The sequence below is a fragment of the Pseudopipra pipra genome, chromosome 12 (assembly GCF_036250125.1).
Source record: "Pseudopipra pipra isolate bDixPip1 chromosome 12, bDixPip1.hap1, whole genome shotgun sequence".
Lineage (NCBI taxonomy): Eukaryota > Metazoa > Chordata > Aves > Passeriformes > Pipridae > Pseudopipra > Pseudopipra pipra.
This window is the reverse complement of record NC_087560.1, coordinates 19,489,350-19,505,953: the sequence shown is the minus strand read 5'-3', so window position 1 is coordinate 19,505,953 and position 16,604 is coordinate 19,489,350. Positions and strand designations below refer to the sequence as shown.

General features: G+C 46.1%; 1 protein-coding gene across 1 annotated transcript in view; it reads right to left on the bottom strand.

The window, feature by feature from the left end:
- Window positions 1-2,226: 2,226 nt before the first annotated feature.
- Window positions 2,227-16,604, bottom strand: part of ZWILCH (zwilch kinetochore protein) — a 67,748-nt gene continuing 53,370 nt past the window's right edge. Inside the window, exons 24-25 of the transcript XR_010433851.1 lie at window positions 3,136-3,275; window positions 2,227-2,364 (exon numbers count right to left, since the gene is read on the bottom strand). The gene's annotated coding sequence lies outside the window, so the exon portion shown is untranslated. The remainder of the gene's footprint in view (window positions 2,365-3,135; window positions 3,276-16,604) is intronic.

Sequence of the window (16,604 nt, the reverse complement as noted above, 5' to 3'; positions counted from 1 at the left end):
ACCGAGGCAGAGCCTCCCACCCTCACCAGCAGTGAGGAAACCACCAGGGTCTGGTGAACTCCTGATTTTCTGCAGAATTTTGCCACAAAAACCAGGGTCTCCTCCACAGTCATAGGGCAATTCTGGAAATGCAAAGGGAGTTAAGTTTCCAGAGACCTTTGTGAGCTGTGAGAAGCATTTTCCCTTTGTTTGCACAGTGAGAAAGATGCCGAGGATGAATATCTGGACTGAAGGCAGATATTGGGGGCCCAGCCATCCTCCCCACCAGTAACATCTGAAGATGGGACATTGCCCAAGGTGAACCTGCCCCAGAGAGCCCTTCCTTTCCTCACCCCATCACCATTGCAGCTTGAGGTGCTGCTGGAAACACCAAACCTCTGCATGTGGCACATGAGATCCCAACCATCATCCTGCAAACCTGCTGTGTGTTCACAAGATGCTGCTGATTAGTCCAAGATTCTGGTGCAATTTATTTAAAAAGGATAAAAAACCAAACCAAACCAAAACCAAACAAATAATCAGTTACTCTTTGTCATGGAATCTCCCTGGCCCAGTGTGTACCAGGACACACATCCTCTGGATTCTCTGGACACACCCAGCATGCTCAGATCCAATCACACCATGTCATGCACCAGGGAGGTCAGTGCAGGAAATACAAGGGCAGTGATCCAGGGTTCTCATTCACCCTCTGCTTGTCTCACAGCATTCCCAGGAGAATTTCTGCAGCAAGTGTCTAAAATATTTCTGTCAACTGATGCCACTTTTGAACTGAGAACTCGAAGCCGTACAAAGACAGGAGGAGTCCCCTGGCCTTCCTCCCCCAGAGCCAACTTCCCCCTCACCACCACTATGTAAAACCCTACAATTCAGCCCAAATAAACCACAGCCTCTAAAACACCAAGTGGTTCCTTCTGATCTCCTAGTTCAGGTTTAAATGTAGTGCTGGCTCCAAGCTCAGCTCTACTGCCAATGCCTCTATCAGTTCCTGGCAGTTCTTCACATTTCCAGGACAGCTCATCAAGTTAATCCAGTTTTGTCTCTTCCTCCCATTTTGGTGTTACCCACAAACAATAAAACTTTTCCTATTCAATTCTCTTGCTGCTCTTGAAGGGCTGAAACAATGTGGTGAAAAGGTTCCACCACGGTACAGTTGGATTCCAGGAGGAAACTATTATTATTCCTTGTGCTTTTTATGACCTTGCTGCCATTTCCTAGCCATAAGCTGGAAATGTTAAATTATAAAAAATACAATATTAATCAACCAATTGAGTTGCCAGTTCTAATTTTGGATAGAAAACTGGACAGAGAAATAATCAAAGACTCACCAAAAAAGCAGATGGCTGGAGAGCACTTCTGGCACTCACACGACTCACACATGGGACCACTCGAGTTTAACAAATTGGACAACAGAGAGAGCACTGAAATGGAAATTGGGGCTCTGCTCCACTCAAATTCTTCAGAATGTTTGTTTTGGATTTGTACCTCTCTGTAATTTACAGCTCCAGATTAGATACAGCAAGAGCAATATTCCTGACTAAGAGGAAAACAGAATGGCCAAATCACACACACACGTCGTCTCCCTGTGTACAAACAACACCAACACAGAAATGTTTCCTAAATAAAGCCCAGTACTAAACATGGCTTTTCCTAACACGGCAATAAAGTTGCACAAGACATTTCCGTGAGTCAAACTGCAAAACTTCTCCAAGCAAAGCCCATCTTGGCATGGGAACAGCATGGAAAAGAAACCAGAGCAACCTGAGATGTCCCAGTGATCTCCAGGCAGCAGAGACCTCCCACTGCAAGTGAGAATCCACCCCCAGACACACTGTTAATGAATTAAATGGAATTTGTTTCTACCATTAACCAGTTTTGAGACCACTGGGCACAGGTCAATACTTCTTATTTGATCAGGAAGGTAAAAAAAAAAATCACTAAACCAATGTCAGCTGTATCAATACAAAGACACACAGGTAGGAGATGGCACCAAAAAAGGAAGAAAAAAGACTGATTCTGTTCTGTAAGAACTCAGTTGCCTCAGTGTTCAACAGGGTGAAGGTCCTTCTCAGTGAGGTGCCAGGGAAATGTGGGGCCAAATATGACATCACCCACCCCAACCAAAAAGTGAAGATGAAAGTTGTGCTGGTCTCAGGGACCAGTCACTCACCAGGGAGCCGCTGCTTTTCTGGGCACGCCTTCCCCAAGGATCCAAAAATAACACTTTTCCATGGAGCAGAGATTCCTGTAGTGCTCCTGCTTTTCCTTCCAGCAATGTTGCAATCCAGCGTGCCAGCCCTGGGTGATGAGGTCATCTGACAGTGTAATTTGTAGTATTTTACTCTGTCAAAACTGATCTTCGGATTTCTATGGCAACGAGATCCAAACAAAAGATGGAGCAGACGGAATGAGTCTCTCCCTGCCACCACCCAGATTTTTATATAAATATATATGTATATATATAAAGCATTACACATATATATATAAAGTTAACGTTCATGATTCATCATTAAATTATGTTAGAAAACTGGCACTGGAGAAATAACAGCACAGAGGGATAATATTAAACAAAAAAAAGGGTAATAAATGTGTAAACTGACATCAATAAAAGATTAAAAAAAGGTAGTTGTTCAACTCTCAAGCACCTGGAAACAGAGTATGTCTTTCCCATTGAATCCAGGAAAGGCATATCCTAACCATTCCTGGTTGGGATGGAGGGAAGGGAATACTGGTTCTGCTGCCATGAGGTGAAGAACATGATACCTTCCCCCCCGAGAAAATCAGCCTTCAACTACTGCTGGTAACATGTTCCTGCTTAGGAGAGCCTAACTGCTAAGCTTGGCTTTAGAAGTTCTTATGCAACAGTCTTGCACATCAGTCAAATTATTTTAGTGTCCTGGGAGGAGCTGAGCTGGGTCCAGACACTGTGAATACAAAACATCCAGGAACACTGTGGATGTGGAACCCAATCCCATTTCCAGTCAACTCCTGGGACTGACAGCAACACCACCCAGCCCCTCTCTTTGAAACCAAGACTGGGCTGTTCAAAAGGTGGGATAAAAAGCTTGATTTTCCTACAGATCACTTCTCCTTAACATCAGAGAGGCTTCTGAGCACTTCCCAGGGTGATACACTCACTGTTGTTGTGCTGGATCCCTGCGGGTTTGCTGCTGGTTGCCATCCATGGAGGCCACCATGTGCCTGCTTCCCAAGCATCCTGGATCAGCCATGGGATGGGACTGTGGCTGGAATTCATCCTCAAGGCCAACTGCTACTGCCTGTTAAGAAAAAGAGAGAATGTTAAGTTAGAGAAATACTGGTCATTCAAATTAAAAAACCCTCTCAAAAGCAGGATACTTCTTTGGTCACAAGCTCTCCTGCTGGAAAACAGAATTTCCCCATCAGTTTATGTACGATGGACAAAAAATTCCTGGTGAACCCAGGAATAAAATGGTGTGCAGGCACAACTGGAAGCACAGGAATGTTTCCACAGCTTACTCACCCTCCTAAAATTAAACAGTCTTTCACCTGAGTAAAGACCCTGATGCTACAAAGAACATCCACTCTGTGGGAATCCCTTGAGTAATGACAGTGAATTCAACCCTGGAGGAAGCTGAAATGGGGATTACACTGAATTCAGATGCTTCTGTAACAACTTCTGTCTATGGTTGGTCTTGTAATATTGGCATATCTTACAACTGACACGGACCTTGGTGTGTCCTCAGATGAAGAGATTCATAAAACTGTACACAATGAGCTGCTACCACTTTTTAACTTCAAAAAAAATCCTTGCTCTGTTGCTGCAGCAGGAGAGGCAAAATGCTTCTTTAGGCAAGAGTGTTTAAGAAGTACAAAATTAAATGAAACTGTGGATTTCTTCCTCATTATCACCAGTTTGTGACTGTCAGAGAAGATGTACCTTTTCCATGTGAAACCCCTCATCACCCCTTCCAATAAAGGCAATCAACACTGAACTTAAAAGTTCCTGTCTGCATCCAGTCTGCAGGCTTTGAAAGGGAGCCCTGCACGAGGCACATCAGAAACACCGGAGGAAATTGGAGATAAAAAAAAAAAAAGATTTTAAAATAAACCCAGCCTTTACGCCTCCCAGATGGGAAGTTTGGAGCGGCGAGGGCAGGAAACGGCCGGGTATTTAAGCTGATTACCCAAGCAAAGCCCTCTCTGCCTTTTCAGCAGCGCCATCGGAATTAATTGGAGTGCGGAGCAGGGGGAGATGTCAGGAGCGGGGGGAGATGTCAGGAGCGGTGCAGGGTGTTAGTGATGGCTGGCTGGAGAGGGCTGGGGCTGTTAATTGGGGCTCAGGGCCCTGCTGGCTCTCCCAGCCCTGCTGGCTCTCCCAGCCCAGGTGGCCGCGCTGTCGGGGCCGCTCAGCGCCCGCTCGGCTGCGCCGGGACGGGGCACGGGCCCGAACATCCCCCGGCTCGCCCAGCCCAGCAACCCGGGAACCAGCCGGGATCTCAACGTTTGTCCCAGGAATTCCCACCAGTAAAAGTGTTCTGGGCCGCGCTGCCCTCGTGGACACGGATCTGATGGTGCTTTTGGCCTCATTACCGGGGCTCCGCTCTCTCTGCTCCCCCCTCCCGGGCTCTGCTCCCAGGGGTGTTCCCATCCACGCAAAAATCACAGCTCCCCACTCACCCTCGCACCCAACCGAGGAGACAAACAATATTATCATAGAGGGAAGAGCCAGAATTAGAAAGGAAATACTGCAACGTTGAGATTTAATCTGGTGAGCGTTGGATGCTGATTCGCTCTGACGTTAAAGCTCAAGAGCACGTTTAGCCAGGGCAAAATGCATTACTGTGTTTTACATGAGAAGGAAATAAGTCTGATGTTTCACGGGCTGCATTATTTGCTGTTGAAATCCTAATGACTGCCCACAATCTACACCTACACTGAGCCTAATGAATTGGGTTTAAATTTCACAAAGCTTCAGCAACAAATTAGTTGATCGTCCTTGCTTCTGGCTCTCCAACAAAGAGGAGTTTTGTAGTAGAAAAGAAGAGAAAACTGACAATAAATTAAAAAAGAAAGATGTTTCAAATGTAACACTTTGTTTCTCTTCACTGCATTTCATGGCAGTACTTTTAAAATAAGCATCTTTTTTTTAAAAAATATTTTTTAACAGGTAAAGGCTCAAACACCATAAGCAGGATTGGTATCACTGGTTTTCAAGATCCACAGTTAATTATCCACAGGCAAATATGGAGCAAGGCTTCTCAAAGGCTTTCACCTGCTCAAGTCTCAGGAAGTTCTGATTTGCCAAATAAAACACTGAATTGATGCTCCCCATGAAACAGAGGCTGAATCAACAGAGTTCTACAAGTGGCTTAACCCAACCTTCTGCTTTCTTCTCACTCACATCCACAAGGTGCCATCGCTTCCCTCCCACCACCTCCTGCTTTTTGATGGCCGCAGGAATTAAACCCCTGGTGATTCTCTCTGCCATCAGCTGGCAAAGTGGGTCCCTTGGGATGGCAGTGCAGCCCCTCCCTGGGTTACACCCCTGGAATGGCAGGCTCCACACAGACCTTCCCATGGAACACATCCAGGGATGTGTTTTCCAGCCATGGCTCTCCATCAGCATTCCCAGTGCTCTCCCAACAGGCCAGAGCACACTCCATTTCACACACTCATGGAATAGTTTGGGTTGGAAGGGACCTTTAAAAGGCCACCCAGTCCCACCCCCCTGCCATGGGCAGGGACACCTTCCACTAGACCCCATCCAACAATCCCCATCCAACCTGGCCTTGGACACTTCCAGGGATGGGGCAGCCACAGCTTCTCTGGGCACCCTGTGCCAGTATTTTACCACCCCCAGAGTAAAAGCTTCCTTCTGATAATTAACCTAAGAACTGCACCTCTGTGCAACTCCTAGGAGGAATTTAGAGTTGAGATGGGAGGCACAATGTGTGGCTGTGCCTTCCTCAGCCCAGGGCATCCCAATAAACCCCCATGACAGGGTTTCCAGCTTAACTTGGCTTTTACTTGGACTTGTGTTCACCTAAACACATTTCCTTCATGCAGCAACAGGAATGAATGTATCTAAAAAGAAACCAGACACATAAAACAAGCTGCTAACTCCTCCTCACATGTGCACACACGATGCCAATTCCCAGAAGCTGCTGACTTCATGAATTCAGTTCTACAAACCCAACAGAGGCTTGCAGGGTCTGTAACTATCTGCAATTTCAAGGCAGAGAAATGTTATGTAAACTCCAATTTTGCAACATTATTGCTGTGTGTTATTTCATGCCAAGTCGCTTTTTACATGGAAAGCAAACATCGTTCAATTTGTTGTTTTTTTTTTTTTTAAAAAGCAAAATAAAGTTTACAGTTCTGCTTGGCCTCACGTCTGTTTATAAACAGGGGAGCAGCCTGAGCCTCCTCACAATGGGGATGGCAGGAAAAAACCCTCCTCGAGCTGAACAGGAGCCAACAGTGTGTTCTCAGCAAGAGAGGGGCTCCATCTGAGCGTGGCCCTGGGGTCTGCTGGGGAGATGGGGATCTAACACCAGGTTATCTAAGAGCAGACAGCAATAATTCCCTTACTTGAAGGGAAATTATAGTGATGACAGACCCAAACTTCTCGTTTGAGACAGAGAGAAGAAGGGCAGTGTCACAGACTGTGTCTTGGCAGGCTCAGAGCAGAGATCAGGAGAAGCTTTTCCAGCAGGAAGGTGGTGCAGCCCCAGGACAGGTCCCACAGAGGCAGAAGGCTGCAGTTCCTGGAGGTGTTTCGTGCCAAACATTTGACATTTTGGCACTTTCAGTGATAAAGTACGTCGGGAAAAAGTTCTTGACAAGGCACTGGAGGAACCACAGATGTTTGGCCCTTCTCAAAAGCATCTGCTCATCTTTTTTAGACACCCAAACACGTTTAAAACCCATAAACTGCCTAATTACTATGGCTCCACACTCTGTATCCCTGGAACATCAGACCGTTTTCAGGTTCCATTCCCTTATTCTGGCAGGTTATTCCCTATGGATGCAGACTTAGGAGGAGAAGTGCAGGATCTGTTCATGTAACTTCCATCACAAGAGCAAACTCCACATATTTGAAAAGATTATCAGTCAACTACAGTTCTTTCCACTGCAGAAACAGTAACTCAGTTAAGATAAACAAAGAAATTCCCATGCACTGAAAAGGAAAACCTATTAACTGATTAAACATGTGAATCAGTTGATAAACTGGTTATCAAAGTTCTGAAAACATTTTTAACAATGACCCTTCCTGCCATGTTTAACAATGACCCATAAAAGCTAGAATAATTCAGGCCTTTGCAGGAAACCAGCTGGAGAGAAAACAGAAAGGATTTCTGACCCAAGAAGCTGCAGCTACACCATCTGAGCTGACAAATTTAGACACTAATTCTGAGGAAAGTAGTGACAGACGTTTTAAATAGCAATTAAAAGTTTTGAACAAGGTTTTTTTTCAAAGGTTTCTAATTCTTTTCAGCACACAGAAAAAAGTGCCAGCTTTAGCCCATCTGATGGATGTTTGCAGCTCAGGTTTTTCAGGTAAAACCCCCAAACACTCCTTAATTTTCAGGACAAGTTGAAGATCTGGAAGCAGAATAGGAATGCAAATCTCTGGGATTTATTTACAGCTGGTCATGCAGATCCCATCTCAGCAAAAACTCCACCTCAAAACTATTTGCGGTCATGCAAAAGCAGAACGTGGCACAGACTAATAACCAGATTTCACTTGATGGAGAATCTGATTTTACTCCTTAGGACAGTTAGAAAAACAAGTGAGTGGAAAAAACTGATAGAGCTAGTCCTTGGGATAGCTGAAAACTCCTTTTAGACAAGTCCAGAGCCACAGAAGAGCTCAGAGCAAGCAAAAATTTGGGTGCCAGATGAAGGTCCAACATCCCAACTGTTCACATGTAAAGTGTGGACAGGACCTGCTGTATTTAAACAAAGTACCATGAACTCCAGGAGATTTACATTTTCCCAAAATTCAGAGAAATATTCCGACCTGAGACACTTTTCCGACCATTCTACACCAGTGCCTGACATCAGTTCCCCTTCCTCATAATCTTTGTATCAGCCACATTAACTAAAATATATCCAATTCCAACCCCTGCACGGCTTCATGGCAGGGAAATTGTTCACAGCTTTCTTTTTCTTGATCAGAAAAGGCTGTCTGGATAAAAGGCAACATCACAAGTCAGAGAAATCTCGGAATTCAAGATATTTCCACCAGGGTCTTGGGCACCAAGTTAGCCAAGATTTTGACAGAAAACTTTTCAATCAATTAAGGAGTTTTTAAGAAGTTGTAGCAAAAGATTCAAGCTTTCTAAAACAGTCAGTATTTAAACATTTGGCTTCCTAATGATCTTAAAACAATCCAGTCTTTTTAAAAAAAACTCACCTCTCAGCCTTCTCCTAAGCTGAAATAATAAGCCAATATTCTATTTTCATTCCAGAAACACAACATTTAAAAGCAATCAAATGAGGCACTTGTTAACAGAGGAGCATAAATAAAAAGAAAATGACCAGAGGTTTTTAATTTTGAAAAGTCTGCTGCCATTTGTAGCAACATCACCTCTCAAAAGCAGGGCCTGCTCATGGTGTAGGACTGGATTTATTTGGCTACAACCCTGTTCTCAGTCAGCACTGATGGCTCTGCTTTTGGAAGAGGAAGAAAACAAGAAGTTCAGAGTGTTATTTTGAAAGGGTTTAAATGTATTCCAAGACTCTAATGGCTTTGGAATATGGCTGAGCCCCTGCAGACCCAGCGTGTGGGAGGAGACTCAGCACCTCTCTGTGAAGTTCCCCAAATCTAAAAAGACATGAATACACCAAGGATTTGATAGCTGTAATTTGAAAAAGATGTAGAAGCTCCCCAGTTCATATAATTAGGGTCATGCTGCACTTCTTTGGTCTCCAGACACAAAGCACAAGCAGGACAGGACGTTCTCCCCATCATCTTCCTCCCTCTGCCCCCTCTCCCAGTGGGAGTTGCTGCTTCAGAGAGGGTTTAACTGTGTGGGAACAGAACATCAGAACAAGTCCTGGCTTAGACAGTTCCTCCTTCTCTGCCTGGACTTTCAGTAAAGCAGAAATGCATTTACAAAAATCTAAAATATCCCGTCAAATGAGACGAAGCGGAAAAATTTACCAGCCAGTTGTGCAACCTTTCCTTTCTCCTGCTTCTCCCACCCTTTGGAGCAGCCCCTCTGAGCCCAGCACTGCCATTTTGGAGAACCCAACCCTACTTTTGCACAGAAACTGCTTGGTTTCAAATGTTTCAGTTACCAGAAACCTTGAAGAACTTTAAAGTTTTCACCTGGTGAGAGCACAGAACTTTAAGTCACCTCTCTCCAGACAGCCCAGAACCAAGGTGCCCACAGTGACCTCCAAGCTTGTTAACAAACCATTACCAATATGCACAATTACAGCTACAGCTACTTTAGACATCCCAGTTGTATCAGTATTTGATTAAATGGGGTTTCTATTCTAATTTTTGCAGTTATCCATGGCATACACTCTGTTCTTCTTCTAGGGATGAACTCTGAGTGGAGCTGTAAAAGCACAGCAAAGTGATGCTGAGATTCATGGTCCAGGCTCTCAAAAAAAGCTCCTTTGCAGCCCCTGCTCACTTCCTGCAACGACAGCAACATTTTCCAAACCAGTTTCAAGCTCTGCAGGTGAAGGCAAAGGCATCAGACAAATAACACACAGGTCTGGTCCTCCCTAGGCCGGATCAAAGGCAGCAGGTCTGGTGTGCCAGGACTTCCTGCAGCTCCTCTTTGCAACTGGGAATTCCTGACAGCTCCAGGGAGGGTGTTCTGTTGTTCACACACAGGCTGGCTCAGCATTTGCAGCATCAGACACCCCTTGTGTGTTCCCATGGAATGCTTGGATCTCTATGGATGGGACAAGCTGAATTCCCACCAGGTTCAGCCCACGTGGTGCCCTTCCTAAGTGGGAGGTTTGAGAACAGGATCTCTGTGGGCAGGGATCATTCCTTTGCTGCCAGACACTGTTTTCCAGAGCAGAATCCCATCCCTGACACGGGTCGTCCCCTTCTGTCACAGGAGTACAAGTGTGTCCCGCTCATTCCCAGCTCCAGAGGGGAAGCAGGTTGGATCAGAAATTAAAATAAAGTATTTCATGATGCAAACTGTGACTGCAGATCCTCAGTTAGAACATGCAAATTACTCAATTAACAATAAAAGCTGACTGAGCAATCTCCAGATTAGTGCAGCCCTGGCCAGGTAGGAACTGTGCTCGGGGGAGGGAGTGACAGCAAAACTCCTTCAGCTCACAGTGAAATATTGCAACTCTTTGCACTGTTGAGGCAATTTTTCAAATTGAATAATTCCATGAGATTGCCACAGACTGATAAAACAAAGCAACTGTGTCAAATCTGCAGTTTCCCTGAAAGAGCTGGAGGGGAAAAAAAGAGTTAACAACGAGCCCGTCCTGGCTCAGAATGTCTTCGTATAAAAATAAACCACGTGTTAGGAAAAAAAGAAAGAAAAGGAAAAAAAATCACTGTCTGTAACATTATAGTTTTCAAAGATTGTGCAGCCAGGAATTACAGATAAGCCCTCTTAAGACCATAAAGAAAAATCTTTTGCTAGTGGTCGAGCCTCTCGAAGCAGCTCCTCCCTGTCCTTGCAGCAATAAAGCTGTCAGGCACACAGAAAAGCAGCTCAGTGCTTCCAGGCTCAGCCACATGAACTCCTGTTAACCTGCATTAACATGGAATTGTTGCTGTTGCACAGTGTTCTCTGTGTCAAGTGCTTGTAGAGGACACAAGGAAAAATCTCTCCCTGTGACACAGGAGGGAACGGCCGCACTGTCCTGGGGAATTCTGAAGCAAGCACTGAATTGGTATGGAGGAATCACTGCTGGAAACTTCCCAGCTGGTCAGTAAATTCAGGAATGGGAAGATATTTCACTTTAATAACTGCCATGTTTTACACCACACTTTGCTGGAGTCTGAGAGCTGAGTGAACAATTCCTCTGTGATCACACCTGGGGCTCAGAACCTCGGAAGGGCAGCGGGGCTGGGGATGAACTGCTCCAAAGAGACACTCTGGCAAATCCAAGGGGATATGGCAGGAGCAGCTTCAGGATACAACTCCAACATTTCCATCCTCCAGTCACTGCAGCTGGCTGAGCTGAGACAGGTGGGAACACACCTGTAATGCTCCTGGACACAAAGCACCACAGCAGGGCCAGCTTTGGGGACCTGGCTGCAAAGCCCATTCCACAACACCTGGAATTCCCTGCCCTGCTCCCTCAGGCTCTGCAAAGATGCACCTTTAAGCTGCAGCAGAAGTGAGGGTGAGGGGAGGCACAGACAGCTCTCAGTAGAGAAATCTGAAAGGCAATCAGCAGGAAGAGCCATCCAACATGAAGGAAAGCATTTGCACAACAAGCAGTGGCTTCAAGCCAGCCCTTAATAAATTTCTGCTAGAAATGAGAAAAAGGTGCAGAAAGACTCTGGCACAGCCTTCCAACAGGATGGGAGAAACCACACAAAAATGTTACTGTGGTTTAAAATGGTTGTTTATAAATTCACAGACAAGATGAGAGGCTGTAGTGACCTGTAACTGGACTTTCTCAGTTCTTCGCCTGGACTTGTGCTTTGTGTTCCCCCAAATTCCCCTTTTTTGCCAACCAGGGTGATATTCTGGCATTTGTGTAATGCCCATGAGCTACAAGGGTATCACTGAAACGATAATGTGGGAGGACAAGCTCTGACTGCAGAGGGATGGATGTGTTTACCTGGGTTTGTTCTCTTGTGGGTGTTGCTCCTGGACAGGCAGCTCTGATTAAACTCTGCAAGGGCAGCACATCAGCATTTAGTGCTGAGCAGGGAATTAAGAAGGACCCTCCAGGTTTCATAAAAGCACAGTGGCAGTTGAAGGTGCTTTCATTCCCCTGGGTTTCATCACAGGCACTGCAGTGTTGTTCCTCCCTCACCTCTCAGCAGCTGCTCTCACACAGAGCCCGGGGGGATTGCAGGGATTGCAGGGCCTGGGGGCTCAGCCCAGGGTCAAATGTTTGCTGCTGACAGCCAGAGCCAAGCAGAGCTCACTCAACCTGAGCTCTTGGGCAGCAGGGCAGGAGCTGGGCTCTGCCAAACTGCTTCCAGAAAAGCCCTGATTGAAAGGGATCTTCCTTGGGAAATGCTGAAAGACACACACTCATGGAAACCCCTGAATCCACGGAATTGCACAGGCAAAAGGCAGGAAGCAGCCTGGGCTTTCTGACCCTCTGCTTGTTCTCAGCTGATGACCACACTGGTTTAATGTGTTCCAGGGAAAATGCCCTTCCCACAGGATCCACACAGGGCCCCACCCCAGGCCAGCCTGATTTCACTGGAGCTGAGTGGGCTGGAGAATCCTTTAGAGCTGCAGGAAGCTGAAATCCATGCAAGTATCCATGGAATTGCATCCAATGGCTTTTGCTTCCCCATTTTTTCTCCTGTTCAAACAAAACTTGCTCTGAGATTGAGTCATCAGGCTTGTTGTGACTCGGGGTGTCAAATGATCTCCCATTCCCTGCACTGCTTCATCCCATCCTCATCTTGGGACACTTCTGCTGGAGATGCTCTGGGGGGGGTGGCTAACAGGAAAACAAACAAAACACACACATATTCCCAATCCAGCTATTCCTGTGGCATCCCCAACAGTGGAGGCTGTATTAGGACAGCCTGTGCACAACCTGCTTAAATCCATCTGACGCAAATCCCCCAGGAGATGACATGTAAAGCTCCAGGTTTAGTACCAGGCAAAGATCCCACTGCTCAGAGCATGAGAAGAGAAGAAGGGAAGGATTAAGCACTGGTAATGCCTGTCAGTCTCCTTTACTTTCCTGGTACTGCTGTCCTTTCATGTGGCAGTTTGTTTTCCTACAGAATTAATTCAGAAACACATCTCTCCAAACATCTGGAAAACATCCACTTGCTCTGCCCCCCAGAGCAGGATGCAGAGGCCAGGGGATTGTGTGTGAACCCCACCAAGGCCACGTTTGTGGATTCCCTCTGTCCCCTCTAGAGGCTTCAGAGCTCAACCTGAGCACCTGCCACTGCCTCATGAGAGAATCCCACAACTCCAAGGCTTTGGTGCCCTGTCCCTGCCAGCTGGGCCTCCTCCACCCTTCCCAGTCCACACGTCCCCCTGGGATGAAAGAACTCTTGACATACAGGATCATATGACTAAATCTGGAAACAAGGAATGAGCAGCAGCTCCCTCCTGGTGACTGGGCACTAATTCTGGTGCAGAGCCAGCTCTTTCCTCAGCCCTGCTCGAAGCCCACTGGCAGCAGGAAGAGCAGGGATCTCCTTAAGGCAAGCAAGGAGCTGCAGCATCTTCCTGCTCTTCCAGGAGCCACAGCAAACACCAAACATTCTGCAAGACATCCACACTCCTGCCCCCTCAAGTGTGGATTTAGGTGCCTTTTCCATTCTAATTCCAGCATCCCTGCTGGCTGAGAGCTGCAGGAAGCTCGATGTGCACACGGGACAAGGGCCATCTCGAGTGACACCCACCCAAATGGTTTCACCTTCATTCCCAAGACACATTTCAGCCTGAGTGACCTACTTCTTCAAATCCTCTTGGAAAAAGGACAGGACAGTGTTCCTTCCACACAGTAACCACTGGAATTCACCATCCAACAGTCCTCTTTTGTAATGCAAGAGCTGTAACAACCCACAGCAACCAAGATTTAGGATAGGACAGCATTCACCAACCATTTCATTGAATTGAATGAGTATGAGCAGCAAAAGGAAACATCAACAAATTCCAGATGCAGAATGTAATTATGTTGGGATGGCAGCATGTTTCATATTGTTTTCTATAGGAAAAAAAAAAAAAGTCATCATTAAAGCAGTGGAATTTCAGTAAACTATGTTTTGGGTTACAGCCCAGAATAGTTACACTTGGCAGTTCAGAGGCACGGGTAAAATATTCCAAGGGTCATAAATCCTTGGCTTTAATTTGTAGATATAGGTTACAGCTTTAGTATCACTGCAAGGGGGTAAATCATGCTCCCACCTCAGCACTTGCCAAAGGGCACTGGACCAAGCCTTCAGCTCCATTGGGCAGCTTTTAGGAAAAGCTCACACCAGTGTCCTTCTTGTTCCCATGGCACTCAGATACTCTGTATTCCCAGCTGAAGGCTCCCTTGGCTGGAACAGGCTCTGCAGCCCCTGTTTTTAACTCCTCCTGCATGGAGCTGTCCCGGGAAGGATGACTACCTGGAGCTGGGCTGGATGTGGACAGGGTGACTCCTCTTTCACATCAGGTTACATCAAGTGTCTCAGTCCTGCAGGCTCAGGATGAGGCAGTTTGGAACTGTTGGGGAGACTAAGTTGTCAAACCAAAAATCCATGAGCATTCAGTGGCCTATAAATAATTTCATTTAATTTGCATTCTATGGAACAAGTTAAAGACTTCCAGCAGCACAGGTCTATGAAAAAACAGCTCATAATGTCTGCAAAGAGCTGCTTGAATCAGATCTGTCCCATGTCAGACACCTCACCTGATGTTTCTTTCAGACCTGAGATTTTTGCTGTGCTAAATTAAGAGTTACAAAAATTGGTGCACAAGACTGGTGCTGGTTTGTACAACAAAGGCCTCACAATTCAGATCTCATATTGTGCCACAAAAGGATAATAAAGCTCCAGGATGAAGCACAAACCTGTCTCAAGAGGCTGTTCCCTACATTTAGCACCAATTAGACCCATTCTGTTAAAATCCTTCGCTACAACAAAGCCCTGACACAGCTAAAATAAAGTTAATTCAGAGGTTACAACTTCAGTGGCCAATCAAAGGCTGAGCACAACATGAAAAATGAAGCATATGCTTAAGATACACCTGAGGAAATTCCATTGAAGTCAGTGGGACTTCCAAAGTGTTCCAAAGTAGATCCAAATTACAGAGTCAGTATATTGGGAGAGCCAGGGAGTTGCTTGTAACAGTGTGAAGGGTGACGTCAGGGAAAAATCATTCCTCTTTCTGCCAGGCCTCAGCCACTGCTTGGTTGATCTCAGCTCATTTGGTACCAACTGCATAATTATTCCATTCATATTCCCTCTCAAAAGTATTTCCTGAAGTCTTTTCTTTGGAAATTGTGTGATTTTTGGAGCACCAGAGCATATTCTGTGCTGTGCTGTGCATGGAAACCCTCTTTCCCACCAGAATTTGGGACCTGTGTTTCCACAGGGTGAGAAGAGAGCAGTGCTTTGTTGTAGGACACAGCCTTTGGTTTCCAGTCAAACAAGATTATGGGAGAGGCTTTTTTAAAGGGCAAAAACCCAACCAAACAAAACATCTCCCTGCTTTGTGTGCCCTGCCACACCTCTACTGGAGACTGGGCACCCCTGGTTTCTTCAAGACATTCCAGTTGACACCTGGGTTACCCTGGCGCTCTCACAGTTCCAAATTTCTGGAGAAAGGGGGTCCCTTAGAACCTCACCAGACTTCCTTTGTTCTTTGAGTTCCTGCTCACCCACAGCAGCTCTACAAACACAGCCTGAGGTTGAGCCAGACTCCTCCAAGCCACCAGTCCCACCACTGTCCCAAAGAGCACCAGGAATTCGGGTGTTTTGTCTCCTTGCTGCTTGTTTTCACTGACAGCCTCCCACTAAACTACAGCAACATCCAACAACCAGGTCACCATCTGACAGCCAGAAATTAGAGAGCAGCTCCACTCCCACTGCTGAGCCAAACCCCACAGTGAAGTGCTGGCCCAGATCAAAAATCCTCCCAGAAAGGCAGAAAATGGAGCCCTTGTGTCTCATGGTCTTGCAGTGGCTCCATCTCAGAGGGTTTGGAGGTTTGTGCTGGGCTGTGCCAGATAGTGAATCTTTAGTGGAGACAACCCTTCTGCTTCTCTAGAGAGATCTCCTCTCCTGAAAACTGCCCTACACAAACCCCAGTTGTCCTGCAGCCCAGCCTGCCAGGCCAAATGCATCTCCTCCAATAAATGTTCTGAAAGAAAGCTGAAAAATAAGTAAAGACATTTCCAATAAATCCAGATTCATATATAATACATGTTAAACTGCAGATGCCAGAGGAATGTAAAATGCTCTGCTAATGGAAGAATTCAAGGAAAAAGCCAGAGTTTAACATGTAAAGAATGCAAATATCCTGCAAAGTCTGCAGATCCATGGGCTGAGTGGACAACCCCAATGACTGGGTGTGCAGGAGGATGTGCAGAAACCCGAGAGCTGGTTGTACTTTCATGTTCCTGCCTCCCTCAGTGACTATAATGTCTCACTGCTTGGGTTCTCACAGACCCAGATCCTTCAACATCTTTGCATCTCTGAGGCTTGGGACTCATGAGGATGATGCACAGCACCCCTGGTCAGAAACCAGGCACTGAAACGTTCCTAAACAACACTTCTGTGCTTGGAACAGGAAAAGAGATGGATACAAAGAGGCAGGAGAACACAAGGAACTGCTTCCAGCTCAGGAGGACAGGAAATGTTGGCAATCCAATTTTATCAACCTGAGCCAACCAAACCCACAGGAGTGAGAGGGAGGCTGAGCCCCCTCAGTGCCAAGATCACCCCACAGCAACAACCCCCTGCAAAGAAACTGAGAAGATATTCC